Source organism: Diuraphis noxia, unplaced genomic scaffold (assembly GCF_037042655.1).
Source record: "Diuraphis noxia isolate RWA-SAM2 unplaced genomic scaffold, SU_Dnox_SAM2 contig0001, whole genome shotgun sequence".
In the NCBI taxonomy this organism is placed as follows: domain Eukaryota; kingdom Metazoa; phylum Arthropoda; class Insecta; order Hemiptera; family Aphididae; genus Diuraphis; species Diuraphis noxia.
The window spans coordinates 55,373,987-55,394,241 of NW_028301711.1; the positions used below are offsets into that span (position 1 = coordinate 55,373,987).

A 20,255-nucleotide genomic window follows, 5' to 3' on the forward strand; every position below is an offset into this window, starting at 1 on the left:
TAAGTATATTATGTTTTCAAAGTAACTTGATTTCATCGATTTTATTGATTTAATAAATAAATAATATTATATTAATAGTAGGTTAGGTAAAATTTTGTCAAAATATTAGCATTTTCTAACACCATAACATTTTCAAAATATTTTGAATTATTTTGAGCTGTATAAGGACATTTTCAGTTTCCAATTTTTTTATTTTTTTATTTTTATGAATGTCAATAAAATTTTTATAAAATTGCTTAAAATTTTTGAAAATTTAATAGAAGGCTCCTAATATATTGTTTAAAAGGCAGATGAAAAATATTTAAAATCCGTAGTCACAATTTAAAGTTCAAATTTTGAAAAATACGTAAAAATGACGAAATAGTTTAAAAATTATTTACTGAGTTTATATTTTGATTTTAAATAAACCATACATTTTGAGAATATTTTGATTCGTTTTTAGCTTTTACGGACAAATTCAAATTTCAATTTTTTTAGTTTTTTTTTCTATAAACATCAATAAAATGCTATTTGTTCAGTAAAAAAGCTTGAAAATTAATACAAGGCTCCTGATATATTGTTACAATAACAGTTTAAAAATATTAAAAATACATAGGCACGATTTTTTTTTATAAGCATTTAAAGTTAAAATCTTTACAAAATTTATCAAAATCTGGATAATTATCAATCATTGTAATTAAAAAATTTTCAAATTTTCAAATTTTATAACCAAAAATTAAAAATTGAAAACAATCATTCTCATAAATTGTTCATACTGTAACCAAAAAATCTAAAAAATATATTTAGAAACATTTTTAATTCAAATTTGGACGAAATTACACATCATTAAAACCAAGGTTAACGATTTTAGTTATTTTGTTGTGAAATAAAAATATTATTTGCTGGTATATGAAACTCTTAGATTATATTGTTATATTTTACATACACGTATAATGACATTTTCAAATGAAACTTTTTTCGGGAAAAATGAATTTAACTAACTGTACCAACTGTAGTAAATACTAATGCCTAATATTAAAATTAATTACTTTATTCACAATAATATCATCAAATACACTTAGTAAGATATTATAAACTGACTAACCATCTTCGCTCAGAATCGTTTTTCGTACACAACGATATTATACCATTGAATTCAAATTTAATGCCATTCATTAACCTTTTATTATTATAACTAACAAATGTTTTGTAGATAAATAAAAAAGTTATCTAGGCTCCACACGGTATAGGGAATTTTGTGTTGAAATTTAAAATCTTAGTTATAAAAAGAAATATTTCGCAATAAATTACGATTACGAAGCCCTGATTAAAAAAATACATTCAACCATTTCGACTCTTATTGTTATTTGTTATCACCTGGAGTATCAATACTTTTTTATTTCAGCTGATGGGGCCAAAAACAAAATGGAAAAATTTAAGGGATACTTATGCAAAAGAATTAAAAAAAATTCCCAAGCCTCGTTCGGGTGCTGACGCTGACAATGAACCGGAGTACACAGGAACTTAGTCATATTTTGAGTCCATGTCATTTTTAAAAGTTATTTTAAAACCCCGAAAACAAGATGGAAATATATTGGAACCAGAGGAATCAGCAGAAAGCTATTTAATGGATTCTTCTGAGTCTACATTATGCTAGTCTAGTAGACAAATTTGACACGAACATGACACAAGATAATTTTGATAGCTTTTCTCGGGATGACCCTCAACTCCAGGAATTTGAACTTGAACGGTCTGAGTCGGTCATGACAACAGAATATGAAACTGAAGCAAGACGTAATTATAACATCTCTTCAGCCTCGTCCTCTACAACAGCTATGACAACACAAAAAATAAAACGTAAAGATGATGGATTAGAAGCATGTATTCAATTAGAGAAAGAGAAGATTCAAGTTTTGAGGCAGGATCAACAAGACAACAACGACGCCGATGACTTACTTTGATTCAAATCGATATTGACATACATGAAAAAGTTGCCTTCATTAAATAAGTTGCGTTTTAGAATACAGATGCAGGAGCTGCTATTTAAGGAGTTGTCAAATTTAAATAAACAAGTACCACAGTTTGATTCACAAAATTCATTTTTTCTTAAAGATTATGAAACCTTATAATCTTAAACTTCAAGAAGAAGTAATTATAAAATTTGAATTTGAAATAAAAATTATGATTTAATAATATGTTTGGTTTAAATTTATGTTACTTTTGGCAATCACAATTTGCAGTAAAATTTATTTTTATAAAATGTCTACATTTTTCATTAACATTAAATATAAATGTATTTTAGATTTTCATTGCATTATAAATTGACCTTATAATTAATTACAGTAGAACCACGATAACAGGAACATCTATAATTCGAATTATCCTTAATTCGAAATTCGAAGGAATATTTTGGCCCCGACTTTTCAACTTTTACATAAACTTTTTCCTATAACTCGAATTTTTTCTTGCCTTAGATCTATTCGAGTTATCGAGGTTTTACTGTATATTATAAATATATTACAAATATTGTCTTTTACCTTAAAGTAACCATTAATCGTTCTTAAACTTAAATAGGTTGCTGGAAATTAGTAGGTTTTATAGCGTCAACGATATAATCAAAAGTTGTGGGTAACATCCGAGCATATCCCTTAAAAACCAAAGGCTGACTTTTCAGTTCTCCATATAAATGGTGAAATTCTCCATGAGTATGTCTTTCTAGATAAATAATGTTGGTTTCATTTCTTTGTCGTTGGTGGAATTTCTTCATGAGTTTGTACTCAAGGTACGAATTTTCCATTAAAAACCCTTTTCGTACGTCCATGATCAATGTACTATTGATACTGAGAACTTAGTAGGTAGCGATAGTGATAATTATTATGTAATTACTTTCTTGGTATGTTGGTTAATGGTTAAACAAGGTAAGGTTATTAAAACTTGATTTACAATGACAAAACTGTGTTTTTAGGTTGTACGCGAGTGCCGACTTTCGACCGACTGCAAATACTATATACGATAATACAGGACACTGGCATATAAAAACTGGCGAATTATTTCTTATCATTGCCCCGCGAGATTGTTAAAGTAGTTGCCTATTTTACTCCTTGAAATGTTTATAAATCAAATTAATTTAGAACACCGATTTCATTTTATTGTTTATTTTCTAATGCCAATCAACGATTATAATTTTTAGTTAGAAATATTAAATTATTTAGATTTTAGATTATATAGTATTTGCATATTTACACATACTTAAAATCTCCATAAGTTCATAAATCATATTGGGAAATACGATAAACAATACAATGTTAAATGTAAGCTTTATAGTAGGTATTAATTAAATGTAATTCAAAATATATATTATACTTATATATTTTACTTTTTTCATAATAATTATACAACACAAATCAAAATATGAAATTATAACATAAGTGCTTAAAACTGATGGTTCTTAAAACTGAATATCTAATAATAATAATTTTTCAATTAAATAAACATTGTACTCAAACGTGAACTACTTTTTTCAACTTTTTATTTTTTGAACATTTATATTGGTTGAATGAATCATTGCAGTTCTTCACATAGCAATTAATACTCACATTTAAAAATTTATCCAAAAATTGAGAATTGCAGTCTTCACATATCTCGTACTTAGTGAGTACCTTTTACAAATATGGCTTATAATAAGTTTAAGATCCTTTTTTAAATTACATTTTTTTTATTAGAATAAGGTTTTCAATGTTTGCATGAAAAAGTGCAGAAACATGTTTAGTAAATTCCAATGTTTTGGCAAGAGGATAAAGTAAACTGCAGCCATCATATTCCTTTATACCAATGTGTGTATTATCAAGATCAAATTTTTTATTAGTATCCTTAGTGGCCAGTTTTTCAATACATCGTTTATGATCCAATTGACTACAAACCCAACCTGTTACATAAGTGACATTATTTGCAGTTTCATCCTTCATTAAAATATACTCAATATTCATTGAACTATAGTAATCATCAATATTATCTATTTCTTCTGATTCATTATATGATCTATCTAATGTGATAATTGAAGCTTTTATGTCTTTTGATAAAGTCAAAAATTCAGAAGCATCTTTTTCGCAGTTGGCCTTATTTGAAGGACTAATAAGCATATTACACATATTCATACGGATTACTGATTGAATTTTTGATGCATCTGGTGTTAAGTTATTACCTCATTTAGCTCTTAAAACTGAAAATAATGATTCAATACAATCTTGGGACAAGCGTCTTATTAACAAGTATTCAATACCATATTTTTCATTTAATTCTTTAAAAAACATTTGCACACAAATAATATTTTCTTGTCAGCCTATTATACAAGGTGGTAAACTTCCTCTTTTATTGTTTATTTTCAACTCTGATCAAAATGTTAAAGCTTTTTTGAAAAAATCCCAATGTAAAGAGTTTTTGGTTAATGGTCTTTTTAGAACAATAGGCTCATTTAATTTTATGCTATTAAAAACATCAAACAAATCATTAAAAAATTTAACAAATTTGGCTGTATATGCTGCTATAGCTGATAATTTATTGAATGATACTAAAGTCAAAATACCAGCACTCACCGAATTACTTAAAGTTTGGGTGGCTAGACATACTCGCATTGGTGAAAAAGGGGGTAGATCCAAATTAATTTTTTTTAACTTCCTTGCTAATCTTGGTTTATTATTACAATCCACTTTATAAAAATCTTCTATATCTCTCCAACTGTATAATTCATTTGCATTTTCAAAAGTATATTTTTTAAAATTGTTTCATACTGATTTCAGTAAATGTGGGGAATCGTGCATAAAAAATACATTTTCATTGTTGTATGTTATAAAAGGTTTTTCTTTTGTAACATTAAATAATTTCCTCATTTTTAGATTATTTGATCCTTGATCGCAAATTACCACTTTTGGAATAAGACCACATTCACTTAATTTTGTTATAGTGTACTCTACTATGCACTTGAGTCGATCTCCTGTAACTGAACCACTTGCTATAAAGAAACCAAGTATTTGTTTCCAAGGTAATGTTAAACTCTCAACCATCACAACCAACACCTGGTTACCATGTTTTAAAGTTTTTAAATCTTCAAAAATATCAGATCCAAAATCTTCATATCCATAAAATGTATCATTTTGTGAATTATAGGAAATAAATTGTTTTATTGACATCTCGTCAATAATTATTGATACCAATTTTTCTTTTACAGTAGCAGTTTGAAACTTTAGTTTTAAAATATTTAATATATTTTGATTTATACCACAAGAAACATCCAAACCTTCCAGCCATCTTCTGAGAGATCGTACGTCGGGCAAGCAAAGGAAACTCTTCATAAAATGATAAGCGACCGGTGAATGGTAATATAATCCAAGGGCAAAGGACTTCTCAGTTTCTTCGTATCTTCGTCCTTTTTTTTCAATTGTCTTAGACGGAATTCAGATTTAGTTATTATGTTAGTTCTTAAAAATTATTTCTTTTTGAATTAGTGCTTTCAACTTGTTGTTTATACTTGTGTCTTAAAAATTCTATTTTCTTTTTACTTTTTGAAACAAGTTTTTGATAATTTTTTGTTTAATTTTTGAATTGTATTTTCTAACTTTTTAACCTTTTCCGATTCTAAATAATTAGGCTTTTCTACAAAAATAATAAAATCATTAATATAATATGACTAGATGCACATGCTTTTCTTATTTCTACAGAGACAAACATTAATAGTTTTGTAAAAATTACTTTTTAAAAATATTCAAACACAAATAGTTCAAACAAGTAATAAAGTAAATTAGGTACCTACATGGTTAGGTTAGAACATAGTTACATTTTTAATTTTTTTTTATTTATAAATAACTGATTTACTACAAACTTTTATTACCTATTTGACTAATGCTTGCAATGATCTACTCAATAATATTAAGTGTATATTTTAATCTACGCATAATTAATACATGTGTACATAAGACACATAAGTACATAAGTACATAAGTACATAAGTACATAAGTACATAACGTATGTAACATAAGTCGTTAGTTACATACAAATATTTTATAAATCTTGGGACCTGTAGGTTCATGACGATGTGGCCATAGTCAGGCCAACATTATATACAACATTGATGATACATGCAACATTTATTCATGCAACACAAATACCAGACCAGAGACACAATAAAATTATAGTAATTCAAACCATTTGATGTTTCATCAATATTGTTTAAGCAATCTGAATCAAACAGGGAACGATTTAATTTTTTTATGCCAGTCAATTCATCATTTAACTTTGTTGCATCAACTTTTTCATTTTCCACTGTAAATATATTTGATGTTTGTTGCTTTGGACTATGTCCAAAAGATCCAAATTTTTTGAACATGTGCATTGGACTGCATTTTGTTGGAGTTTTTTTAAATGTAGTTTCTTTAATCTTTAATGAAAGGCCTAGAAAATGTATTTATTTTAACATAAATTTTCTGTCAGGATGTCAAAAAATAAAGTGCAAAGTTGTTACTTTTAAGAAATGCAGTTGATGGTAAATTGATTGATGGTACTGATCCATATCTTAACCTGATGCACATAATTAATAATCAGGTTATTTATTATAAACAATAAGTTCTAATCGATATATAATTAAATATTTAAATGATAGAATTTATAGGTAATTTGTATTCTACTAACAGAGGTCTGCTTGTGTTGGTCATATAATCATCCTTCGTAAAGTGAATAGAACAAATTGAAAAACTTTTTGGCAAATCTAAGGGTCCACATGTTTCTAATATTTACTAATTTTTTTATTTTGGGCCAATTCTATCCATTTTTGACGACTATAAATACAAATAGGTCAGCAGAAATTAGTATGGTTATTTTTTTGATATAAACAACTTCTTAAATAACCAGAATATTTAGGTGCATAATATACTTTACCTGTTTAAATCTTTCGGAAATTTATGAAATGAGATCGTGGGAGATGATGTCTTACCATAAGTATTACCGTTAGACACTGCACAGACATTTTTGGAGACCATTATTAATACTATTAGAATTAACACCGATGTGAGTATTGCCGAATGCCGATATTATGAACCGATTAACTTGATAAATGATAATATTTATGATAAAAAATAAACACTATTACTATAATATTAATAATTTAGTATTATAATAATATAATCGTATATAGTATTTGTAATTAATATTCAAAAAAAGCGGGAATTTATACCAGATTAAGGGGTAAAATAGGCAACTTTTATAACAATCTCGCGGGGCAATGATAACAATTTGTTCGCCACTATTTTAATACAGAGTGTCCTGTATTATCGTATATAGTATTTGCCGACTGATCAGGTCGCCGCGGAAGATCGGTGGTGCACGTAGGACAATGTTACCGCATCGCGTCGCGCCTCGTTGGATCGCTCGAATTTGCACGCGAAATACGCCGCACCGCGTTCGCGTTGAGTTCGTTCACGTAGGACGTCGTGTTAGGCAGCTCTCCCACTAGCGCAACGCGATTGGCGCGACGCAACTGACGAAACTGGCGATTTTTATCGCGTTCATGTTTCCAATGTTTATAAATAGTACTTCTCCCATACACACATCGCGACTATTGTTGCGGCGACTGCGACGTAAAACATTGCGCTCGACTGAACATGTTCAGTTTCATTGCAATAGTCGTCTGCGATTTTGGTAAATATCGCCAAAAAAGACGATCCCGTTTACAACATGAAATTTGTGGAAGAAATAGAAAAACACGTTTCTTCATTTACACATAAAATTGGTGTACATAGTACCTTACATTTTCTAGCCATCATCCCAAAAGATTCCGAATTTTATGTGTAAATAAAGAAACAATAAACAGTATTATACGATGTATGTGTGTATTACATAATTTTATTCGGATCATAGAAGGTAGAGCTTATCAACCACAGTACCATAATAATAAGGAAACTGAAATAAATATGAATATTGGAATTGAATTAGAAAATGAAAATAAAAATTTACCAATTAGAAATTCAGCATGCGGGTTTAGAGATTACCTGTCTAACTACTTTATACAACCACAATCTGCATTACCTTGGTAATGGAATTACTGTACATCGTAAAATCATAGTATTTATCTTATATTATGAAATGTACACATAAAATTGGTGTACTGAGTACCTTAAATTTTCTAACCATCATCCCAAAAGCACATTCGATTGTTTTTCTTCCTTTATTTAATCTATTGTTAAAAATTCTCTTTTTGTTATCAAGTACTCTTCTTGGATAAGGCCTCATCAAATAGGACTTAAGCGGAAATGCTTCATACGCGACAAAATAGTATGGAAACATTTGTATACCCCCTTGGTCGTCAGGCAATTTGATGCCTGTCGGTATATCAAGACCATTTATATCTAACCCTCGGCCTAAACGACAAGTTCTAAAAACTCCACCGTTGTACCCGTGATTATTTACCGCGTGAAATTTGACCTCCTCCGGTAAATATTCACTAGTGATTAGAGTATTCAGTTAGAGGTATTTTGTATATTCAAATTCAATTGAATGTCGTGTTTAACATTCTGGATATTAAAGATAATATGTTTAGTCTTATTTAAATTTAAATCAAGATAATTATTGTTAAACCATGATTTTACAATTTTAAATATATTATTAGCTTTATTGTATAATTTTTCAATATTTTTTTCTTGAATAAGAATTATAGTATCATCAGCAAAACAAATTATTTTTGAATCTATATTAATATTAAGTAAACCATTTATATATATAATAAAAAAGATAGATCCCAAAACGGTTCCTTGCGGAACACCGTGATTTATTTTTAAAGGTGAACTATATGAATCATTAATTTTGACTATTTGTATCCTGTCAGTGAGATAAGATCTGATAAAATCATTTTCTTTTCCACGTATACCTGCATAATTTAATTTTTTTAGTAGTAACTCATGGTTAATACTGTCAATATTTAGTGATATATTTTGATCTTTACCTTTACCTAAAGTTAAATGTGTGCCTAATTTGTTTGTTAATTATATACATTAAATTTAGATATTTAATTTATAAAAATTATCATAAGAATAATATTATTAATAATTATAAACAATAATTCTTATAGACATTGTAGTTGGTGTAGTTGATTAAAATTAAAAATGTATCAATATGTTACTAACCTAAGTACACTATTTCCAGAGTACATAATATAAAATTGTATCAATATGGTATTATTAATAAATATAAATTATATTTTTAATGAAGTATGATCACACATTTTTTAAAAATTTAAGTGTTAAGAATAAAATATTAATATACCAAGAAAATTATTTATTAATAATATTATAATTAATGTATACTTCCAATGTTGTATTAATAATATCAAACATTGTAATAGAATATTATTTAATATTTATCTTAAGAACTTTTAAATTTTAATACATTTTCACTAACAAATTATATTTTACTTTTTTATAGAATGAATTAGACAGATTATTAGCCAGAGCTATAATTTCATCAGGAACACCATTCTCCATTGTAGAAAATCCTCTTTGGGTAAACTTTTTTCAAAAACTTAGACCATCCTATAAAATACCCCAACGAAAAGTGTTGTCTGGTAGATTACTAAATATAGAATATGAAGAAGTAAAATCTGCTGTTGAATTACAAGTAAGGAGTTCAAAGTTCTTATCACTTCAATTGGATGGGTGGTCTAATTTAAGAAATGAAGGCATTATTAATTTTATTATTTCAACGCCTACTCCTTATTTTGTTAAATCTGTTGAAACAAAGTTAGAAGCTCATACTGGTTTATATCTTTTTGAAGAAATTGATAAAGTTCTTACATCATACGGAAGTACAAAATTTTTAAGTGTCATAACTGATAATGCTAGCAATTGTAAGAAAGCTGGATTATTAATTGAAAAAAAATATCCATATATATCTTCAATAGGATGTATGTCCCATACATTACATTTATTATGTTGTGGTATACTTAAATTAGGATCAGTGAAACAGTGTATACAAAATGTTAAAAAAATAGTAAAAGCTATTAAAAGAAGTCAGCGCCTTGGAGAAATGTTTCGCAACATTCAAAACTCACCAGAATATCAATCAAAAAAATCTTTATGTTTACCAGTTAAGACTCGATGGGGATCACATTTAACCATGTTAAATTCAATTGTAAGTAATAAATCTTGTCTTCAAACATTAGCTGTTCTAACAGAAGGGTCAGAATTATTAGGTACAGAATTAAAAAGTATGCTATTAGAACCTGAATTTTGGTTGTACATTGAGCACATCATTTGCATTTTAAGTCCTATTGTTACTTGGGTAATAAGGATGGAAAATGATGAATCTATTATAAGTTTAAGTTATTCATGCTTTAATGATATTGAATTGGCAACTAAAAGTGTATTAGAACGTACTGCAATGTTGACAGAGCTTGAAAAAACTTTTATTACATCACAAATGATAAAGCGTAAGCAGTATGCAATAAAACCTATTCACATGGCAGCTCATCTGTTGGACCCAAAAACAGAATCTTTGCCTATAAGTACAGATTATGAAATGGAAGGAATTGCTTATATTAACATGCTTTCAGAAAATGACCCGAACATTATGGAAGATTTTTCAAATTTCAGATCTCGCAGTGGTGGAATATGGGGAAATCAGTTTATATGGGATTCTGCTGAGTCTACAAAAACTATTAGCTGGTGGAAAGGTCTTTGTCGTAGTAGCCCTCTACAAAATATAGCTGTAAGAATACTGAGTACCCCTCCAACATCTGCTGCTACCGAGCGGTCTTTCTCCACATTTTCCTCTATTCACACTAAAAGTAGAAATAGACTTACTACTGAAAGGGCAATTAAAATTACATATATAACTCATTATCATAGAAGCAATATTAATAGTGTCAAGAACTCAAAAAAAAATAAAAGTAAAATTAACTTGGATCACTTAATGGAAAATGAAGATACTAACAATCTTGAAGCTGATGATGAATGTAGTGAAGGTGAAAGTTTTAGTTCTTCTGATGACTCCGATACAAATGATTCAACTAATAATGATAGTTCAGATAGTGATGGTATTATAGAAGATCTAGACTGCAGAAATCCAAGTAGTTCAGCTTCAGATGTCCATACAACAGAAAATGATATAATTGATATAAACATGGAAGAGGAGGTTACACAAATTGACACAAATTCATTTGTCTTGGTCAATTTCTTTGGAAATACTTTGACAACTAAAAATCAAGTTTTTAAATATGTGTGTATGGTTAAAAGTATTCTGAAAACTGGTTTTAAAGTTCAGGGTCTAAAATCAGTTGGTGGATCTAAAAAACATTTTAAAATTATTGATGGAGATGTATCATTGGTAAAAATTACAGATATCATTTCCATACTTGATTTTCCAAAGAAAACATATGATCAAAAAAATAAATGTATGATATATATATTTTCTTCAAATATTGATATAAGTGAACAGTGAGTGTTGTAAATTGTTTTTATATATTTGAACTACCTATTAAAACTAAGAGAAGCTTATTTGGTTTAATAAATATTACTATTTACTACTATATTTTGGGTTTTTTTTGTTCATATTTAATTAATGTTGATTAATACATTTTTGAAGTTGTATATGCAAAAAGGGTATTCTATGTATTTTATTAAATTGGTATTTGCTATTTATTATAAGGTAAAGTAATTATTTAAACTAAATTTAACAAAAATCATGATAATGTATATGTTATACATTATCATTTAGTCATTTGATGAGTACACTATAATTCGTTCTCACAATTTATTTAAAGTTCCCGTAAATTCCCGCGTGTTCCCGGGAATTCCTGGGAATTCCTTTCCAGGAATTCCCGACGAATAACGTTCCCGGGAATTGCCCATCCCTAGTTATAGCCGTAGTGTTGAATAAATTACTTTTAAATGTAAATAAAACTACAAGTCTACATTACTCATTATAACAAATGTCAATTGAAGTTATTTTTGTAAAATTTGTTACAATTTTATTTGAGTAACGAGTAAAATAATTTAATAAATTTCATTTGTAAGTAATGAGAATAGTAACATAATTATTTTTTAAGGATTTAAACTTACGATTGTCAACGTTATTTAAAATATTATTTATTTATATAATATCATGCATTACCTATAGATATTATTATGACGGCAATGCATAAAGAATATGCCAACTAATTTAAAAGTATTTAGTTATCATTATTGAAATAGTCACCCACAGTTTCTATTTCTAAGAACAATATGGATTATTTTTATTTATATGACTTACTTAAAATAATATATTTTTCTATTGTTGATCAATGGGTTTCGTATAAATAGTGATGTAGCGAGGAGGGTGTATGTGTGTTTAACCCTACCCCCTTGTATTATTACCCTAATACAGTGGAACCTCGATAACCTGGAAAACCTTGATAAGTCGAAAAAAATTCCGTCCCCTTGCGAAAAAATCGATTACTCGAAAATAAAACTATAGATAACTCGAACATTCTGTGCTCCGAATATGACGGATAATGACAGATAATTTTGTAAACATTTGTCTAATCGGCTTGTCCGTTCCGATAATTTTATCTCATCGCGTTTATTGTGTTTATTATCGTATATATTAACTAACCTTGGCAAATTGATAATAGCAAATCTCAAATTTTAAGTCAAAGCAAAATAATAAATTATCTTTTATAAAGTTGCAACACATGTTTTATTATATTTTTTTGTAATAATTTTTTTATTTAAATAATCTGTATAATCACATTTTTTTACATTGTATATACATATATACTAAGTACATAATAATTAAAAACTTTAATACATACATTTTTAAAACTCTTTAAGTCGAATTTTTTTCTAAAACCTTGATAACTCGAAACCTTAGTAAGTCGTGTAATTGTATTATTTATATACAAAAACAGTAAAAACTTAGTTCAGTTTATACTTATCTCATTACTCTTTTGTAATCTTGACTATGCTTTTGCATCTATAATAATTAATCTGGAATGCCCAATTCTGAGTCGATTTATAGTGGTTTCTTCTTTTCGGTTAAATTCATGGTTCTCCCAACTGAATGTTGTTCTTTTGATCTAGTTTAGTTTTGTGTCTTGATCGTTCCAGAGTATATGCCATTTTTTCCTTATTTGTGTTTGGACTGTCTTTTTGATGTCATCGTATAAGGAGATATTTAGTTTGGTTGTGTTTTTGTTAGATGCGGCAAGTTTAGCGTATTTGTCCGCTATTTCATTCCCTGCGATGCCGGTATGTCCGGGGATCCAAATTATTGATATTTGTTTTTTATTTGTTTTGGCTTCATCGAGTTGGTTTTGGATGAGGACTGAGATGTCATTTGGGTTGTTTTTGTTTTGGATGTTCTTTATGGCGCTTAGGGAGTCACTAAGAATTAAAAACTTTGTGTGTTTAATAGTTTGGATGGTTTCAATGGCTTTTAGAATGGCTATGGCTTCGGCTGAAAATATTGAGCACTCGTTTGGGAGTTTGTATGTTATCTTGGTATTTTCAAATCGATGGCAATGCCGACGTCTTCATTTCCCTTTGAAGCATCGGTGTAGATTTTTTGGTGATCCTTGAAGTCGTCCAGGATATTGTAGACATGGCTTCTAAATATCTCAGGTGCTGTATTTTGTTTAGAGAGGGCATTTAGTTCGGTATTGATTGCATAGGAGTAATCCCATGGGGGGGGGGGGTGTTATTGATTTCTCTGTGTATAATTTTAATTGGGGTTGCTGCATTTTCGTTGGTTAGCTTGGTTATTTCGTCATTTACGTCACTATTTTTATCTTTGTTGAGTCTGGATAGTCTTGCTATATATTTTATGAATAATTCTGTTCTTTTCAATGTAGGTGGGGATTCGCCAGCTAAGTTATAAATGCTGAGAATGGGACTGCTTCGAAATGCTCCTATTGCCAGTCTTAATCCACTGTTGCTTACTGCGTCGATCAGTTTTAGAGTTGCATTGGCTGCGGATCTGTATAGAATTTCGCCATAATTGATTTTGGCTTGGGTGGATGCATTGAATATTTTCAGGAGCGACTTGGATTCACCGCCCCATGAGGTGTGGGATAAAATTTTAATTATTTTTAATGAGTTGGTTGTTATTTTTTTTAAATATTTTATGAAGGGTGACCAGGTTTGGTGTCTATCGAATATTACTCCTAGCATTTTTTTTGTGTTTTTATTGGTTATTGTGGTGCCATTTAAATTGATAACGATATCTTTTGCTCTTTTTTTTGTAAAAATTGTACATATTGACTTTCCTGGTGAGAAGTTGAAACCTGTTTTGTTTGCCCATGTTTCAATGTTGGTAGTATTTGTTTGTAGTTGGTTTTTAACTGTTTCAATACTATTGCTCCTGCACCAGAAATTAAAGTCATCTGCATACATATTGCATTTTACAGGTAATCTGCAATTTTGGACTATGTCGTTAATTGATATTAAGAAGAGAGTTATTGAGAGGGCCGAGCCTTGGGGTACTCCATTTTCTTGCGTAAATTCGTGTGATAGGTAATTGTTGGCTCTTACTTTGAATTTTCGGTTTGATGTGAAGTTAGATATTACATTTAGAAGACTACCCTTGTTGAGGACTGAATTTAATTTAACTACAATATTATGTCTCCAAGAGGTATCGTATGCTTTAGCAATGTCTAAGTTGATTACGCCCATAAATTGCTTGTTTTCAAATGTTTTGGCAGTTTCTTCATTTATTTCGTAGAGGCTACCCATTGTGGATCTGTTTTTTCTGAAGCCGTTTTGTTTTGTTGAGAAGAAGTTGATTTATTCTAGAAACCAGGTGAGTCTGTAGTTTATTATTTTTTCTAGCAGTTTGCACATTGTGTTAAGTGAGTTATCGGTCTGTATCCTTCGGGTTTGAATTGATTTTTATCAGGTTTAGGGATAGGAATTATTGTCCCGTATTTCCATTTTTGGGGCCAATATCCCTCATTCCATATTCTATTATAAATGTTAAGCAGAAGATTAAGAGTTTTTGTGCCAACATTTTGGATGAAGACGTATGGGATGGTGTCGGGTCCGGGACTATTGCTTTTGCATTTTTTTAGTGAGTGTGTTAATTCCTGTATTTTAATTTCTTGGTTGATTTGTATTTGGTCGTGACAATTTTTATCAGAAGTATTGCTTATAGCTTCTTTTTCGCATTTTTGTTTGTATCCTAAAAAGGGTTGTTATCACTGCTATTATTATAAAAATATTCGCCGAGATTATTTGATATTTGATCTGGTTTATTTATTAATTGGTTAGAATTTGGGTCGATTAAGTTGATTTTTTTATTTCGTCTTAGTCCTTTTAGAGATTGTATCTTGTTCCAAACTGATTTTGAGTCGGTGTTTTCTTTTATGCTGTTAGTGAATTTTTCCCATGACGATTTTTTACTGGTTTTTATCAGGAATTTTGATTTGGCTCTTAAATGTTTTAGTAGTATGAAATCGTCTAGTTTATTTGTTTTCTGGAACTTTTTTAGGGCGTCGTTTTTTCTTTAATTGCATTTTTAATGTCGTGGTTCCACCATGGTACTTTGGGTTTGGGGTTTTTTGACTTGGTTTTTCCTATAGTTAGGTTGGCAACTGCGATTATAGTTTCCGTAAATTGGTCGACCAAGTTTTCCGTGTTTTGAGAATCAGATTTGTCTATATGAGATACTTTGTCATCTAGTGTTTCAGAGAAAAGTCTCCAGTCTGGGTTTTTCAGATTCCATCTTTCGAGGTTGGGGATGCTATCGTTATAACGGGGGATAAGTTGTATTACAATTGGAAAATGGTCGCTGCTAGTGATATTATGAAGGACTGACCAGTTGAGTCTTTGTGCGAGGGATGCATTTGCGAATGATAGGTCAATATTTGAGAAGTTACCGTTGATTGGATTTATACGCGTTGGTTCCATGTTGTTAAGTAGTACCAGATCATCGTTTTTTTCCAGGATTTTGTCGATTTCTTTCCCTCTGCTGTCGGTGCTTTGGGAACCCCAGCTGACATTGTGGCTGTTAAAGTCGCCAGTTATGATGAAGGGCTTGGGTTATTATATTTTCTATGTCTTTATCCTAAAATGTGTGTTGGTTGGGTAGATATATGTTGCATACGTTAACTTCAATATCATTGAGCTTTACTGCTACTGCTGTTACTTCGAGGTGTGTTGAGATGTAGATTTCTTTAGATGGGTATATAGAGATGACGTATGTTGTTACTCCACCGCTGGCCCTTAGTCCGGTGGTTCTGTGTTTGCTAAAATCATTGTAGTTGGGTAGTTTTACAGTGTTTAGATTTGTAAAGTTGGTTTCTTGGAGACAGATTATGTCGGGAGAGATTTCGGATATTAGTATTTTTAGTTCGTCTAACTTTTTGTAGAAGTTATTCATATTCCAATGTAGTATGTTCATATGGTCTGTATTTGTTTTGTTTAATCTATTTTTATGCATGCTAATTATTGTGTTTGGTATGGATGTGGGTGTTGGTTGTGTAATATGTTTAGGTTATGCATTGTAGATAATATATGTAACAACAATGATTAACTATTAGTGGATTATTGTTGTTGGGATAAAGGGGGGTCGGTTGGGTCATCTGAGAGAGACGAGAGAAGTGAGTTGGCTAGTTTCGTGAGTCTATTCTTGATGCTTAGGTTATTAATTTTCGGGCGGACCGTGTCGATAATTTCAATAATTTCCATGGATGAGATGTTGAATGTCTTTACGATACTGTATGGGTTAGGTTCGGAAAGTGTGTTTTCGATAATGTATTTGAATTGATTGAAGTTGATTTTCAAATTTGGGATATTTTCAAAAGCCTTTTTTGCAGGACATAGCGCCTCATCTAGTTTCAATATAATCTGCTCTATCGAGTTTGTGCGTCTTGGTTTTTCTTGTGGGGGTTGCGGGTTTTTGGCTGAATCTTTAAATTTTGTTTCGAGTGTACCGATGATGTTCTGTGTCTTTGCGATTTCTGTTCGGGGTGATGTAGCGTCGATTGAGGTTTTCGCGATAAACGTGCTATCCTGACAGCTGGACCTAGATGATGATGGTGCGGGTCTTTTTTCCTGTGCGGGTGTTTCCTGTGTGACTGGTGGGTTGATTATTGTTTCCTTGGTGTTTTCTTCAGTGCGTGGTATATCCATGGCGACGGGAGTGCTATCTTTATTTTGAGTTATCTGTACTTTGGTGTCCATGATATTTTTAGCCATAGGTGTGTTTGTGTTGTTGCCGTGTGTTGGTGCGGCATTATACTCAGGTGTATTTTTACAGTGGTTTGAAGTGTGGCCCGTTTGTTTGCACGAAAAGCATGTCACAGTGTCATCAGATAAAAATATACGATATTCCGTTTGATCGAATTGTAATAGGATCGAGCTCAGAATATTATCACTGTGCTCAGGGTGTATATATAGTTGACGTCTGAAGCTGCCAATGTGACCAAACTCATCATTAGAGAAGCCGGCCTTCATGAACGTAATTGGTGATACCATTTTAATTGAAAGGTTGTTAATTGCTTTAGCGATTATGTCGTGTGGGATTATCGGTTGAACATTGGATAGTATTATGCGCTTTGCCGGGTTAATGAGGCGGCGATAAGGTATTTCGGTGTTGTTTATTGTTATGTAATGTTGTTTTGATATAATTTGCTCGACGATGTTTTTGCTTGCGAAGTATATACAGAACCAGTTGTTCGACACTCGAGATGCGAATTTTATATTGTTTGGTGGTGTAAGTAAGCTGAATGCTTTAATGTATTCTATCTGTGGTACATCTTGGATTGTGTTAAAAATTATGGCTTGGTCTTTTTTCGGGAAGGTGACATTGGCGGTTGTTTCGGCGAAAGTTTTTTGCGTGTTTGGCTGTGGTGAGTTTAGTGTGAGAAGGGAGGGGTTGATATCCGGGTCATCCGACATGTCGGATGGTCGCCTGAGTGCTATGACTTATTTGTTGGGGGCCGTAATTAAAAAGCATACCTTCTTAATTGCGGTGGAGTTCTCGTGGTTGCTATCGGAAGCTAAAAAAGCGATAAGCGACTGACGGTAACACACGTGTGTATCGGTCGGCTGTGACACACGTGATACAATATATTATAGTGAAGTATATATGCGCATTATTATGGTGACTTTCCATAACAATAATGGCCAAAAAAAAAAAAAAAAGAATATAATTATTATTATAAATTTCAGCTGGTGAATTTTTTTTTTTTTTTTAAATTCGGTTTGGTGCCTGCGCTAACCACTTGGCGACAACATTGGAAATCTCATGGTCTAGCGTTGCAGTGAACTTTTTTTCTTTTCTTATAGAATCTAATAAACAGCATATTATAACAAATACAAATTAAAAATCAAAATACTATCAATATAACCTACATAATTAAAAGCACTATACATTCATACATAAATTTATAACATATAACATCATATTTTAAATTTAGAATAATCAAATTCAAAAGGTTTTATATTAGACTTTTTAAAATATTTTTTTTAATCACTCAAATTAAAAATATTAGTTATGGCATATTTTAATGTAAGTTATATGAACATTACTTGTTTTAAAATTATATTATTTATTTATTAAATATTACCAAATAGTAATTGACAACAGCTCAATCCATAAAATTTTGATTTTCCTTTGAAACCCAAAAATGAATAATTTTTAAAAAATGAATCATCAAACATTTTGGACATCATACGGCGTACTGATTCAGAAATACTTTTTCCTACTAATCTTGCCAGCAGTCCTACCTAAAATTCCACAAAGAAAAATATTATAATTTTATTGTGAATAAATAAAAATATTTCCCATGATCAAACAGTTAAGAAGCAATGATTATTTTTTTTTATTATGTATAAACACATCATAATTATGAATTAATTCTTATTAATAAGAATCACTTACTTCATTTTTTTTTTTATACTAATGTCAGTCAACAATTTTTCGTTTTCATCTAATTGGGTGATATTTTTTATTGGCCATTTTAACTCTTGAATATTTAGAATACTTGGTTGTACACTGTTGGAAGAAATGTGTGAGGTGTTCATTTCAATACTTTGAATAATTGTTTTCAGTGAATCGATCGAATAAGAGATAAGTTTCATATCATATTTTAGATTTATTAATGATGATTTAACAAAATTAACAAAATCTGAAGAAAAAAAATGTTATCATTTTTATTAAGATTTAATTTACTTTATTTTAATTTAATTTATTTTCATTACCGTCATCATTATTTGAATTTGAATGTTGTATTTGGACCGATTCATCAGGTTTTGGTGTACTTTGAAACAATATCTCATTAAAATCTATCAAACCCAAAATATGTCAGTTTGAAATAGATAAATATTATATAAATATATATGTTATCATAAGAATGCAGAGCACATTATTATATTATTATGTTGTGAACAATCTTTTCATAGGTTCTTAAATTTTGTTTAGATAATATTTTGAATTTAAAGAACTATATAATTGAATAAGTTAAATTAGTCTATATATATAGGATTAAAAAAAAACCGAGGCAAAAACTATTCACAATTGACAAGATATTATAAAACTATTACATATTATGTACCTACTCAAATTATAATTAAGTACCTAAATATAATTGCGCAATAATTTACCTGTGGCTAAAGTTAAGTTATTGTCACTGCAGATATCTTCTGTCTCAGCAAAAACTAGAGATTTTTTCATGCTGGATGACTGTGCACTAATTTGTGAACCAATGTTATTGCCACAAATCTTCGGAATCTGTTCATTACTGTCATTACTGGTACTAGCTAAAGGAGAAATATATTTCTGTGGACTCCATAATAACAAAACTTTGCTGGCTATATCTACATGTTCGTCATCCATTTCTATATAAATGTGAAATTTTTGTTATTTGTGATTACTATACTATACAATACTATATACTATATACTATAAGTAGGTTAGATTAGGTAGAAGGTATACCTACTATAAGTATACTTATAGTAAATTTAAAAAAAATATTATTAATAATAAATACACTTAAAATAACTACATACAAATTTATATGTTTATACTTTTGTTAGTTAATCATAATATAATTGAATTACCAAAACTCTCTTCAAAAATTGGTGGTGGACTAAGGGCCCTCTTTTTTTTTTTGAGGGCTGTGGCTGATATTTTTCTTTTTCAGTAAAGATATCTTTGAATAATTTCTTTTTTTTTATCATATCGTCATTTATCATTGTGTTTTCTTCAGTTGATGACAAGTCTGAAGAAATCATTCCTTTTGTGGCCTTTTCTTTTGCTT

At 29.8% G+C, this 20,255-nt stretch overlaps 2 pseudogenes; one reads left to right on the top strand and one right to left on the bottom strand.

The window, feature by feature from the left end:
• LOC149060951 (uncharacterized) overlaps positions 1-20,255 on the top strand; it is a 289,350-nt pseudogene that overhangs the window by 26,901 nt on the left and 242,194 nt on the right.
• Positions 18,188-19,831, bottom strand: LOC149060952 (uncharacterized; annotated as a pseudogene).